The sequence below is a fragment of the Columba livia genome, chromosome 1 (assembly GCF_036013475.1).
Source record: "Columba livia isolate bColLiv1 breed racing homer chromosome 1, bColLiv1.pat.W.v2, whole genome shotgun sequence".
NCBI lineage: Eukaryota > Metazoa > Chordata > Aves > Columbiformes > Columbidae > Columba > Columba livia.
This window is the reverse complement of record NC_088602.1, coordinates 134,020,722-134,035,868: the sequence shown is the minus strand read 5'-3', so window position 1 is coordinate 134,035,868 and position 15,147 is coordinate 134,020,722. Positions and strand designations below refer to the sequence as shown.

The 15,147-nt window shown below is 40.8% G+C and overlaps 1 protein-coding gene across 34 annotated transcripts in view; it reads right to left on the bottom strand.

The window, feature by feature from the left end:
* Window positions 1-15,147, bottom strand: part of SOX5 (SRY-box transcription factor 5) — a 732,238-nt gene that overhangs the window by 530,691 nt on the left and 186,400 nt on the right. For 2 of the 34 annotated variants that reach the window (XM_065031413.1, XM_065031495.1), the window contains exon 1: window positions 11,652-11,829. The exons of the other annotated variants lie outside the window; for them this stretch is intronic. The gene's annotated coding sequence lies outside the window, so the exon portion shown is untranslated. Of the gene's footprint in view, window positions 1-11,651; window positions 11,830-15,147 lie in introns of those variants that run through there. 34 annotated transcript variants of the gene reach the window in all.

Below are 15,147 nucleotides of genomic sequence, written 5' to 3'. Positions count from 1 at the left end.
AAAAAAGAGTAAATCAAGGTTGTTTTGCAAGTGTAGATTTTCAGAATGTATGAAAGATTTCTACATTTGGTTAAGTTTTTCAATTTTTTGCATAGTATTCAATTTTTATTTTTCTTAATAGCCATCTTAATCTTCCTTTACTTTTTAATTAAATGGTCTCTTTTCACTCTTTCCCAGTAAATAAAAGTTAAAAACTGAAAAAAAAAAAAAAATGAAGATAAACCACAAAAATAAATCTACCATACTAAAAATCAAATTAACCAAAAAACACATAGGAAGTGGAAAAAAAACCAACACTGAAATGTCAGTAAAAGAGTTTCATTTCCTTCCACAGTTTTTATAGGAACAACTACCATTGTTAATTTTCCTCAGCATATTTTTTTCTTTCTTATTGTGGAACAGTAGACTACTATTATTTTATTTTCCTGAACTAACTTGTCTCCTGTTCCCCCAGGGTTGCTCTTTGCACCCTACTTATAAAAAGAAAGCTCGCTACTATTACCAAACCTGCAAATACTTCTGTGTTAAAACCTGCATACCATAGGACAATATTGAAGACTCTTGCCTAAGCAGAAAGCTGCAAATGCACGGTTATCACAGTCATCTGAACTAGCATCCAGAACAGAAAAGTCTGAACTTGTCAAGATCTATTGTCTGCCTTATCGCAGCAGCCATTCACCTGCACATATCTCATGCTCCTTTCCTCATAACAACTGTGACTTTTCTGATACCAAGAGAGGTCCATCAGGTGGGTTTGGAAACAGTGCCGTAAAGCTTGAGACCCATCCAAAGATCAATGGTAAACAACATTAAAAGTTTCAGTGCATGAAGTGATAGCAACAGCACAATCTACTGCAGATGCAGGTTGAGCCTTAAACTAGCAATCCTGTTCTGCAGAAGGTTACGTGCCTTGCTGCCACCTTCAACAGACTTCACCATCCAGACTTCCAGGAGGGTGCACCCTTCACCATATGCAAAGTAAGGCCTGTACTTACACTGCAAGGAGTGTCCCTTGTGGGACTTCTGCACAACTTTCTTACTCTCTGTGGATATTAAAATATTCTTCTAAGTAGGGCAGAATTTCCTCTCCAAAGTCTTTGTGAAAGCTCCTGGGTGTCTATGTATGTGTGTGTGTTTGCACATGCAAGTATGTTGCCTTCCTAGAAATATAGTTGGCTGTAAGAAATTAAAGAAATTAAAGAAATTGGAAGCTGCTACCTTTATAGTAGCTGCTGCGTCTGATTACTGTTACCAGGGCTCTTCTGCCTCCTTGCAGCAAGAAGTATTTAAATAAAAAAAAATCTTACACACTTCTGCAGTCCATCGTAAAACTTCCTGACCTCAGGTTTTAGCCTGACATTTATTTTTGCCCAAGGTTTCTCAAGTGCCATACCCACTGGTATGGAAACTTCAAAAGTCTGAGGTGCACACATGGCTTCTAAAAATGATACCAAGTCCTCTACTGTTCAAATTCAATTTACATACTAGATATCAACATATGATTATCTTAAGTGGAAATGCAAGGAAATATTGAGCAGTAAATAGAGAAAAACATGAGACTAGAGAAAAATACCAGACATTGGGTGAACCACAAAGGAAAAGATACATACTTTTCACATTCTTATTTTAGGAAAGTATCTTCAGAAGTAACCTAATCAGGTACAGCAGCTCTTCGGTCACCTGTATTATAAATTAATGAACAGGAGCTCAATAATGAACAATTGCTATCCCTGTGTTTGAAAGACAATGCAGAAATGTAAAATAAATGGGAGTGCAAGAAGGTTGAAAGTAGAAGGGAGCTCTTTCCATCAGGAGGGCAGACAATGGCTCAGGGCAGTGTCGTGGGTGGGAGAAGGATTACAGCTGGCCATAGTAAGTGATCTTCCACAAGGGCACCCACCACCATGATTCAGTGCTGCCAGGCAGAGCTGTTCCTTTAAGCACAACACATTTACAGCATATGCTCAAAAAAAAAACCCCAAAACACCACCAAAACAACAACAACAACAAACAATACACAGTAAAACTGACTTCTGCCTGTTTGATCTTATGGTCAAGGAAGTTCTTTCAGACTTTTTCTGTATCAGTATGCAGAGGATCACAAACAGGCCCATGCAGAATGGGTAAGACCATTTACTATAATAGCTTCTCTTAGCTTATTTCAATCCCTCCATAAGTGAAGTAACTAAACTATAACCACTATTTATTAAAAAGCAACTTTTTTTTGTTCCATACAAAGGTAAGTTTTACACCAATAGCTTCCTTTTAACCCAAAACATGTTAAACAGCTATCTTCCAGCAGTCAAGATAAGTATGAAGCGCTGATCCTCCTCCCCAAGCACACCAGCCCCATCACCTGCAAAGGAAGTTCCTACTTGAAACCACTATTTATGGAAGGATGTTTATGAGAAAAATGTAGTCAGGTACTTCCCTGCATGCTAGAAATAAGGGGTTCTTTACAAATAAAATGCCTCAGAAACACAAACAATTGTTCTTCCCATCCTCCAAATGGCAAAAAGCCAAACAAAATTAAGCCTGAATACAATTCCATAGTGTCTCAGCAAAACTTTCACTTGCATGTCTCATGCCTTCCATTTCTTTTAAGTGCAGGAATACCTACATAACCTACACCACCTTCTATTCATCAAAATCTTCAGCCTCAATAGACTTATGTCTAATGTTCATGGTTTTTAGAGAGCTCCATTCCAGCTTCTTTTACAGTTTTACCTTTACTTCAATAAGAACAAAAGACAGGCCAAAAATAACTAAAGTGATAATAATTATCCATTTAAGATTTGATTAGGAAGAGCTACAAGTAAACTTTTCAGTGACAAATACTAAATTCAGAAAGAACTATTCCTCACAGCCAGTAATGCAAAAAAGGTCAGCGTTCACACTCCTGCAGAAATGCTCTGCTCATATTACCGATGCCAAATGAATTTTCAAAGTCCAAACAATGAAATAAAACAGAGCTTTACAATCCCTGTTGAAATCAACATTACTTTTCACAGCAAACACCAAGAATTCACAGTATTAATCACAACTACCATCATCCCCAAAACACCTAGGAGGATGAAAACCATGCAGTTGGAGTGGAGTGCAAAATAAAACAACAACAACAACAACAGTGCTCAAAAGTAAGGTGAGTCTTGGACGACAAAATCTCTTGAAATTGCAAGAGCTTAACAAACATATATAATTATTTTACTTAATCCCTGGAACTTCTCTCAACTGCTTAACTCCCTCTTTCCCTAGCTTACCCCTACTGCTTCTCTACTTCTCTTTTCCTTGCATTTCTTTTCATCCCAAAGCTGTCCAAATTGCTGGTCAGGATTGGGAAATGTAAGGTAGGACCAGTTAGCTCTTTCCTACTTTCTTCACATAATAGCAGTTTTGGACAGAAGGAAGAACCAACCATTCTCCTGGGTGAAGCCACTGAGCTCTCTATCAGACCACACAGATCACAGTGGCCAGCGATGGGGATCCATGTGCAGGTTGATGCCTCTAGGGATCTGCTACCTGGGGCAGGACTGGCAACCCTACTGACGCAAGAGCTGCCAAATCCACCCTGGGCACCCTGAACAGACCCCAGCTCTGCTCGCTGAACAGCTGAAAGATAGATGCACATTTTAGAACTGGTTACAAGACGGAAAAAACCCCAGAGAGTTATGAAAGTGTGTATATTAAAAAAACAAGGAAGCATCTTTCTCAGGAGTCTGTTTGATATGTCCACAAGTATTTAACACATCTGACGGAGTAATGAGAACCAGATAGAAGACAGCACTTCTCTCTGACACTAGTATAATTAAAAGGGCAAGGTATTAACTAGCTTTGGAAAAAAAAAAAAAAAAAAAAAAAGAAATATATTGGTTGTTCTGGGGATTACAGTCCTGTCTTGATCCTACCTTCACTAATCGTTGCATTTAGTGAGTAGACACTTTGACCGTTCCCTGGAGGCCATGTCTGCTGATTACTGTTTGCTGATCCACTGTGCAGGCAGGATTTGAAACACGGGGATAGTGCTCTTTAGACAGTCCATATAATGCCATTTCTGGCTTGTACTATAGGACAGAGATTCTTTCATAGATACTGGTGTCAGCTACACCCTCATCATCTTTTTAGTAACGTGCTCCTCACACACAGTGCAATGCTGCAGATCAGATTTTTCTTGGTCAGCCAAATATGTATTTGCTACTTATTTTTAAAAATACCCGAGGAAAACACACCACCACCACAGCCTACCCTCATATTTTATGCAAACCACATGCAGATCTCAAGGCTCATGGAAAATTGCCATTGCAGTCTTTGGCACTGCAAAATGTAGGTACTCCTTTTCAGAGCCACTATATGCAATGATATTTCCAGAAGTAAGCCGTTGGAGTAAATGAAGTTACATTAAGTGATGCACCTAGCCCACAGCACATAAAAGATAGATAGTATGACAGTGCTACAAATTGAGCTGCTGGTTATATATTTTATACAATGTAACCAGTGGGAACAATATCATTTATGTCTTATGCTATGAACAATCCAATTTATAGAATGCCTATTGTGTTTACACACAAGAAACTATCATAAACCCTGAATGTTAAACAGGGTCAATGGATAAAAAGCAACTTTCCCACAATCTATGCAGGCTGAACTTAATGTGCTTTTAAAGGAAAGGCAGTCACAAGAGAAAGCTCCTCTGAATTTGGCTATTTACTGGTGCTAGGTACTGGTGACAGCAGCATATCTCTAAGAAATTTAATCTTTCCTCCTCATAATGAAAATATATTCTCAGATTAACCTGAAAGCATGGCATCTATCCAGAAATATTACCATTTTTAACATTACACTTCTTTATTAATTATAGAAGAACTAATAGTGAGGGGAGTGTCCCATGCTAGGGAGAATCCCATTGCATACAGCTTCATGCCTGTCTTTTGCTCTGCTGACAGGAAAGGTAGGCCAGCAGTAAAGAATACATACTCATCTGCCACCCTGGCTTAATAACTTGGGGGAGAAAAAAAAAGTCTTGGGGAACATCCTGATTTTGTTAAAAACAAGACCAGTTTCTCTTTTAGTGAATTTTCCTTTCAGCTAAGTTCTTCTAAGTAACTGCACTTTTCTGAATTTGGCTACATGTTGGTAGACATAGCAATGGAATGCAAGGTCACTGATAAGGATGCACATCCCGTAAGTGAGAGGGGCATATTTGCAAGGAGGGGCAAACTGAACAGGTGCCTAAAATTGTCCAAGTAAGTATTCCATCCCATCCACATCATACATCATATAAAGGTGGGAGATCACTGGGTTCTTGCTCTCTTCAACTATGGCTGGCATCTGGGGAGGACCCTGCCAGTCATCCCTGTGATCTGAGGCCTAGTGACAGACCCTGCATCCTTGAAATCAGTTCCAGTTTGCTGCAGAATCTAGACCAGGACTTTTGGGTGCCTGCCCTGCAGCTGCTGGAGCAGTGCTGAGCTTTGCCAGAGAATTCAAGATTGGGTTTGCATATTTTGTATTATTTTCTCTATTTTATTAGTAGCATCAGTAAAACATTTCTAACTTTTTCCAACTTGCAAGTGTGTCTCTCTTTTCCAGCTATCACCTTTCCTTAGTGGAGAGAGGGGGGGAACTAGGGCAGGAGGGGGCCAATAGAGAGCATCTGCCACAGTTTGTCACCATGCAATTAAACAGTGACAGAGAATGAGTACAGCTAGATGACCGCACATCCAAACAGTTTGTCTCCACCCTGCCTGGAGTACCTGGATGCTGTTACACACAACAAGCTTCTGCTCTCACTCCATTTGTACAGATTAGCTGCCTTTGCTACTGTTCTCTAGCGAAGCATCCAGAAGCCTCCAACTTATCCCAGCTTTAGCAAATACATAACCACTGTAAAGTGCACACACACACAAAAAAAAAAAAAGGGAGGGAAAAAAAAAAGGCACATCATTTTGTCCAAATACAAGCCATTGGAACTCAGCCTGCAATGGCACCATCTAGTTGTGAGGAGCAGGTCACCACTTGGGAAAGCTGGTCCTCCTGTGGAGGACCGGTTTGATAGCAACACCAGTCAGGACTAAATGCTTTGGGCACTTCATGGCAGAAGACCTCCTGATTACAAATGGCTGTAGTCAGAAAGGTGTTTCCATCTCTAATATTGCTGTTTCCTGATATCTTCTCATTACATAATCTTACCCTGTTTCCCCAAAAATAAGCCCTAGCATGATTCTTCAGGATTTCTAACGATACTTGAAATACAAGCTCTACTCCAAATATAAACTGTGGTTACAGTTCATTTCAAAAGTCAATTTAAATAGCAACTAGGCAGCTATACATGTAAAAAAAAGTAAGCATCTTTTGTAGCAAAAATTGTATAAGACCCTGACTTATTTTCAGGGGAAACCAGGTAGTATGTTTTTTAAGGGTCTGGTTCTGTTCTCCTGAGCAATTCACGTCTTAAGTGAGCACTCCTTTGTTTAGAAACTCAAATTCACTGCTGGGCATGGATGCTTTCTGTTCCGAGGCTTCCTGCAGAAAGCTGCCTCTCCATTCCCACGGCTCGCTCAACCATCACGTCGTCTTAACAGAGGAGAACTTATCAGGACAAGCTCGCTCTCATGAGATTTTAAATATTCTCTCTCCGTTTCCAGGCCAGAAACATTGCAAGAGAGGTTGTTCTTGTCTCATGTTAGTACAACAGCTGCCAACACACTGGGGACTGGACCAGCGATCTCAAACTGAAAGCACGAGCAGCTACAGTACAGCTCAGAGCAAAGGGCAGACTCCCTTGCTGGAGGTTGTAACAGCTCATATCTTCCCTGATTGCAGAGGGTGGGACTTACAACATACACTCACCCCTGGGTTGCATTACTTAACATATTAATCACTTTTAACATTAGCGCCTTTTCTTCTGTTCCTTAATAGCTCCAAATGGAGTAGTATATGTTTAAATGAAAGGTTCCAAGTTTTGTTCTTAGTCTCATCTGTATTTTGACCACATCATAAAGATTCAAGATGTTGGTCTAATCAAGTTTACCCACTTTTGGTTTTACACTGTACTTATCTGTAACGGAGAAATATGTACTGTATCAGCAAAGGCAAAGCGTTGTGACAGTAGTACATGTATCATCTAAGACCAAACGTGTATCAGAGAATGTCTGTATTCCTGTTCACGAATAGCAACACACAGGAGTCAAGTTTTGAGAAGCATCTCAAGCGTTATGGACCAAAAGCTGGGAAATACAAGCTGAGTTCAGACTACCACTTCTCTGGTGGCTGCACCCCAATACACAGCACCGGCCCCTCCGCATTCTTAGCAAAGACATTTCTCTATCACTTCCCCTCCTTATCATTAATGCACACTGTTGACTTAGCCTGCTCATGAAACAGCCATAAATGCAGCCTAGCTGGTACCTCTGTACACTTAACAGTGGACATAATCAGAATGCAAGGACATCCTGAGGACTGTTTGCAAACTGTAGCAGACCACTATCTGGAAGCTGACTAACCACTGCTGTTACACACCTACCATTTGTAGGCTTTATATTTTATAAAGAGTTAGTGGTACAACTTTCAAAAAGAGACGGAGAGAATTAGGAGCTCAGATTAGATGCTTACAGTCAGGCTTAACAAGCCTAGATACCACTATCTCAGGACAGATTTTACTTTCTTAGTCTGTAATATTCATCCTTCTTTTGAAAGCAAATTATTAGCATCTGGTGAATGCATTTAAGTTCATGCCATCCCAGATGCTACCTAATGAGACAATACAAGAAAAGCACATGCACAAGCACTGTTCCTCAGTACATATTTGGCATTTCCATATAGACAAATGCAAACGGACTTGACACTATCATTGCTTATATTTTGCTATGATATAGATAGCAAATGGATGCAGAGACAAACAAAAAGCAGGATTAAAAAATAATATCTACTGTTATTTTCCTAACTAAAGCTAATAAAGATTTCTATGTGAATTCATTAAACAAGATTGTTATTGAGGAAATTAAAAGAAAAAAGATGTGCTATGCTCACTAGACCAAGTAGCTCCCAGTCCAGTATCCTCACAGCAGCCAGAACCCAACAGCTCAGAAGTGTCAAACTCATTTTCACTGGGGGCCACATCAGCCTCGCCATTGCTTTCAAAGGGCAGAATGTAATTTTAGGACTCCCTACTTTAGGAGTAGTTACATTTATACAACATGTGGTGCAGATGTGGCACAACCTATCATATAGGAAACTTCTTCCTGACTGTAGGCAGCTAGTAGCTGGAATATACCAGGAAACACACACCTTATCTAGCTGACATACGTCTGAATGTTTAATCCTCTCTTAATCTGGTCCACCCTTAAAAATACAGTATTGATCTGTATGGACCTCATTTTATTAGAGTGGTTTATATATATACACATATCCAAAAGGGCAGGGAAAAGAGTCTTGCTCATTATTATAAAATTGAAAGTGTGCCAAATGTTCAACTATACTTTGGATGATGTAGCAACATCATAAATACAATAGTCTGAGGTGCTTATTGTGCCAATGATAAAAAACGGTACAGAACACACCAATTTCTTCATATACATAGTACAGAAAAGGTGACAACTGTATTTTACCCTTTAGTAATGAAATCTGTTTAAAGTGGCATTTGTTGAGCACTTACTACAGCTTTAGTTTCAATATATTTCCCTCAATCAATATAAATCAACTTCATTCAGTCATTCCACCCTTTTTCAAGTTGACTGATAAGCAGAGAGTACCTTCCCCATTTAGCAATGCCTTTACACTGAATTTTTAGCCTTTCTGGGTGGCTCAAAGCTGCCTCACTCCAGCAAACCCAAGAAGGAGAAATCCTGACTCACTGATTTTGAGTTCTTCTCTGCTTTTTACTCCCTGCCAAGGAAGATGTTTACTGCAGTTCTGAGAGAATGCAATTTACTGTTCCCTAAATTTGATAGTTCCAGTAGGAAAAGGAAGATTTGGTGCCACCTGTTTCCTCACAAAAGCAGCGGTGATCAGCATCAAGCGACAATTCTGCCTGCAGTCTACTCATGTAAGCGACCTGGACAGCTCATGAAAAAAGAAGCAGAACCAGAACAAGTGCAATACAACATCCAAAACCTGAGCTACTTTTCCAAGTGACTGAAAAATACTTGCAAAACGTTCACTCCAGGCAAAGCATCAGCATTCTTTAGTAAAATCTGTCTGAACACCTTTGAACTGTTGTTTGGAGGCCCAGCCCAGAGGTGGGTGACAGGACACCTGAGAAGGGACACCGGGCTCGCTCCCACAGGGAACCACAGAGCCACAATTCAGTGTGAGCCACCATGGCACAAGCAGCAAAGCAACTGATGGATTGCATCTGGCTTCTACAAGAGGCAGTGACCCCCAGCACCCATGTACTTTCACAATATGCTCAGTTCTTGCCCTGTGGGTGCTTAACCCATAATTTGGGGAAGAAAAACACTGTGTGGTACATCATCCTTGAAATATCACTGTTTCCATTAAACCCTAGTGCTGCTTCTATTCCCCTCCCCACCCCCAATCACAGTGAATCATGGCTTTTGCCCCCATAAAAGAGAACTGCACCCAACCAAGGGGCAGTAACACCCCCCGCCACCATCAGCATTAATCTGTTGCAGACAGTGCCCTGCCCAGCAGGTCTCACTTGCAGCTCTTCATTAAATCAGTTCACTCCCTTCCACGTTTTCCACAGGGCTCTGGGTACCACTGTGGCTACCACATTTCAGATCTTTTTGAAATTTGGCTCCTAACTTATGTGTTATCTGACTTCAAGGATCCTCACTCTGTGCTGTTATTCTTGCACTTGATGTCGGCAGTTGTCTTGACTGAGAAATCTAATTATCATCATACTTCTGAAAATACGGTTTAATTATAGGCAAGTGTGATGAATCTATAAATTATGATGATTATCACAGCAAACAGTAGCATAACCAATAGCATTAAGAATATATCTGAATATTCTAACAGGACAGGGTCCAAATCTTGAAGTCAGTGAAAAGATTCCTATTGATGTTAAAAGTCTTTGGACCTTACCAAGAGACAATGACAAAGTAATTACTGCAATTCAAACAAATATTTTAACTTTTTTAGTACTACTACTAATAATACAACTAAGTGCATCAAGGATTCTTTGAATAAATGTATTAAAACTAAGTAACAAATGTAATAAAAAATACAGTAACATAGTAGTCTAGCATAATGCTATTCTGTCAATAATCTTTTGCCACCTAGAAAGTTGTCACAGTAGTATTTTCCTGCTCATTTTTTTTATACCAGAAAAAATTGCAGTAGGAAATAAGTCAATAAAATAAAGTTTAAACACGGTCACTCTTTAATATGATTGCTCAACTAAAATAGCAGCTTTTTTATTTATTTCCTTATTTTTATAGGCTGACATTGTGTTCCCATGTTGCTCGTGAAAACTTCTCCAGCTAAATAAATTCAGTTGAGATTTACTCTCACTCTGTTTATTCCCTGAAACACAACTGTGATGTTTGCTGGACAATAACACAAAATACCATGCACCATATCCAAGGAAGGATCTGTCTTCTTATCTATCTTGTTTTAGTTAATGAGAAAATGTAACTGTGAGTCCATTGAAAGCAAGGGAAAGAGAGGCAGAGAGCCCCTCTCTCTCTCAAACTGTTGCACATGGTAGGACTAAGAGTGCACTGTCTCATAGCCATCATTAAGCTAGCTAGTAAGTAGTACATTATCTTTGGTTTTCTTTCTCCAGGGCACAGTCCTGTAGTTACTGCTCCTCATTATCCTTGGAAGCTGTAAATTTAAGTGTAAACTCATTGTCTCTACAGGGGCTGCAGGTGAGTCGCATGTAATGTCATTTACTCCGTTTTCTCTACTGAATTTTGTAGAACTGTATTTTTAAAAGATTCTCCTGCCCCTGAATCATCCTCACTAACTGCTTACTGTTTGGATCTACTCTAACCTTTCTGGTTTGGCCAGAAAGATCATTTGCTGCATTCAAGGAACCCACATCTGTGTGGTCCCCAAAATCATGTGTGGCCACTACAGAATCTCATAACATAAACCAGGGTGCTCCTGGGCAGTGGTGGGACAGCAGCCAGGCAGCTCCAGGCACTAGGGGAATTTATTCCATCCACTTTTATTACCAGTTGCTCCACCACTGCCTGACGTTCCTCAATTATGGCTAGCAAGCCTACCTCAAAAGCTAACAAGGGAGGCATGTTCTTTCCTGCTTATGGGAGCTGCAAATACATCAAAAAAGAAAAATTGACCCTTTTATTGACTCAGATGCCAACCCCACATTAGGCCTGAAGCTTCCAGTCCAGCTTCTTTGCTTACTCTTATTATTCAATTAATTTTTGTGGGTAGCCAGCAGAGACTCATATTTAAAAATGTAGTATGGAAGCAATTATGGCATTAGAACACAAAATGCAGAAATATACAAGGCTGGATCATGTCTAGCATCTGGGAAGAACTTACAGTCCCTCATCTGACCCATTCACATCTAAGCCGCACAAAAGAGGGCTGGGACAAAAGAGAAGTTGCACATTAAGCACTGCTCATTTCTATGCAGGTTGGCAGAATATAAGAGGGAAGAGGATCCCAGTGCAACTAAGCAAACATGAAGACAGATAAAAGCTATTAATTAAACATACCAATGGTTGGTTGCAAGAAAGGGTCATTCTGTCAAAGGCTGAGCTTATGACTTGAAATTCAGAAGGCCACCTTTGATGCCACAAAAGACTTCAGGAAGGAACAGAGACCTGCTGACCTGCAACTTGCAAAGCAAGAGATGCAGATTAACTGAAGAAAGAGCACGGTCTTCACCTCACGACCAACCAAATATATAATCTACCAAAAAAAAAAAAAAGGTATCTGTATTCCTAGAGGCCGTGAATGAGATGACAAAAGACAACCCTCCTTCCTCCCCACTGAGGAGCCACAAGTGCTTGTCAATTGAAGGAAAACAGACAGTTTCAACTTGACAATTAATTTGGCAACAAGAATAAAACACTAACCAGTAAACATGGGTATTCTAGTTCTTCTGAGCAACATGTATGTCCACAGTCAGAACAGCCTCATGCTTAACACAGCTGCTTTGGAGAAAGTCATGCATTGTAACGGGACAGTACTAAGAAACCTCACAGCCTTCAGAACAGAACAGAGGAGGGAATCAGATTTCCTGGTGCTACCAAAACACAGCAGCATTACAAGTATAACTGACTGGGGCTTTTTTTGGGAAAGTCAAAAACAAATTTGGACCTTTTAACTTGCTAACATACCTATTTCAAAGTGCTCATAAAATCTATTTATTTCTTCTAAACCATTCTATAAATACTATTTGTATTTTTAAAAATCAGATTTACCAATTATCTCAAAAAAGGTATATAAACAGTGAAAGTGTTAAAATGTTGTGATTTTAACTTCTATACACATTTTAACAGCACAGACATTTTGAAAATCATTAACCTAGAATCATAGAACAGTTTGAGCTGGAAGGGACCTTAAAGATAATCTAGTCCCAAATCCCTTACCATAATGCAGGAACACCTTCCACTAGACCAGGTTGTTCAAAGCCCCATCCAACCAGGCCTTGAACACTTCCAGGGACGGGGCATCCACACCTCTGGGCAGCCTGTTCCAGTGCCTCACCACCCTCACGGTGAAGAATTTCTGCCTCAGACCTAATTTAAATCTTCCCTCTTCCAGTTTAAAGCCATTACCCACTGTCCTATCCCTACCTGCCCTTCTAAAAAGTCCCTCTCCAGCTTTCTTTTAGGCCCCCTTTAGGTACTGAAAGGCCACAATAAGGTCTTCCTGGAGCCTTCTCTTCTCCAGGCTGCACAACCCCAACCCTCTCAGCCTGTCTTCATAGGAGAGCTATTCACAGCCCTCCTTCTGGCCCCTTTCCGACAGGTGTGTGTCCTTCCTCCCTTGGGGGCCCCAGAGCTGGACACAGGCCTGCAGGTGGGATGTCACCAGAGCAGAGAGGCAGAATCACCTCCCTTGACCTGCTGGTCACATTTGTCAAATTAGAGTTTAGATAGTTTTAAAGGCTTACTCCTTTAAAAAGTCAAACCCCTGAAATGAGTAAAAACACAGTAATTTTTCCATTTAAAAAACATCTACAGCATTTATAGTACTGTATGAATATGCTGCTTTGGAAAACAAATTAAATTTACTATTAAAAAAATAGTTTTAAATATTATTGTTTGCCTTTAAAAAAAATAATCAGGGCAGTATTAGGAGCAACTTTCATGTTCAGTCTAGTAAGTATTAAGACTGTTACTATATATACTGAGTAAACATAAAGACTGCGCAGGATCAATGTAAACCAATTGGCATTAGGAAACATTCTTGTCAAGATGTAACTGATAGCAAATTACTTACCCTGTTGTATTGTCAAGTTTAAATAGCCTACCACATTTAGCCAAACTGATATCGTAGGTTGTCCTGAGCTGGAAGGGACCCACAAGGATCATCGAGTCCAACTGCTGTCCCTGCACAGGACAACCCCACAGTTCACATCATGTGTCTGAGGGCCTTGTCCAGTCTCTTCCTGAACACTGTCAGGCTTGGGGCCGTGACACCTCCCTGGGGAGCCTGTTCCAGTGCTCCACCACCCTCTGGGAGAAGAACCTTTTCCCAATGTCCAACCTAAACCTCTCCTGGCACATCTTCCTGCCATTCCCTCAGTTCTGTCATTGGTCACAAGAGAGAAGAGATCAGCGCCTGCCCCTCCTCCTCCTCTTGTGAGGAAGCTGTAGCCACAATGAGGTCTCCTCTCACCTGCTTGACTTTCGACATTCTGGAATTGTCTGCTTTTGTGCTTTTAGGAGGTAGTACCTGAAGTGACCAACACTGATGGACTCCAGCACCTTCAAAAGCTTTTTCCCAGGAGACCTTACTAAGTATTTCTCTCAGCAACCTGAAGTCTGCTCTCCTCATTTCCAGAGTTGAGGTCTTCCTGTCAGTTTTCCTCCTGTTAGCACAGATTTTAAGCCTGACTGCTTTGTGGTCACTGTAGGCAAGGCAGCCACCAGCCACCACTTCACCCACGAGCCCTCTCTGTTAGCAAGCAGCAAATCTAGGAAGGCACTTTTCCTGGTTGGTTCCCTTAGTACCTGCACCAAGAAGTTGTTGTCCAGATAGGACAATAGGAATCTTCTGGACCTGTTTGTACCAGCTGTGTGATATTCCCAGTTGACATCTGGCAAGTTGAAGTCTCCCATAAGGACAAGGGCAGATGACTTAGAGACTTCCCTTAGTCCATTAAAGAATAACTCATCAGTGTCGTCATCCTGGCTGGGCGGCCTATAGTAAACTCCCACAACAACATCTGCTTTATTTGTCTGACCCTTAAACCTTACCCAGAGGCTCTCAACTTTGCCATCACCAACTGCCAACTCCATGCACTCCATCCCCTCCACTACATACAGTGCCACCCCCCTGCTTCTCCTACCCTGCCTATCCCTTCTGAATAACCTGTAGCCATCTATCAGGCCACACCAGTCACAGGATTCATCCCACCAGGTTTCGCTAATGCCAGTTATGTCATATCCCTGGGATGGGTTCAAGGCTTCTAGTTCATCTTGCTTGTTCTTCATGCTGTGCACATTAGTGTAGAAGCACTTCAAGTGTGGTTCATTGTGCCCGTCAACTTGTGGCACAGCCTGAGGAATCTCTCTGTCAAGTTTTGACGGCACACCTCCATCTCTGGTGTGCCATCCCGTTGCTCATCACTGACTACCCTAGTACTGGCCCCTTCCAATCTAGTTTAAAGCTGTATCTAGGCTAGGGCCTAGGGAGAGCCTTATGTTTTGTAAATATTAATCCTCTGGTGAATTAACATTAATCCTTTAGTGAATTCATTGCATTACCTGTATTCTATTATTCAGCATAGCCCAGTCGTACTGCATTTGTCTGAAAACTGCCATTGCTAGCAAGGAAGAGATATGTAGCAATGCTGATTTCCTACCTAATATTTCCTTGCCTGGATTCAAAAAAAGAAGAAAACAGCTACTGGTCACATCAACTGGACAGATTACTGTGGGCAACCAAGAACTCTGCTATGTCATATAAAATGTCAATATAGGTTAGTCTCAAATTATGTTCTCATAATCAACTGAATTCACAGTTCTAAGACATTCA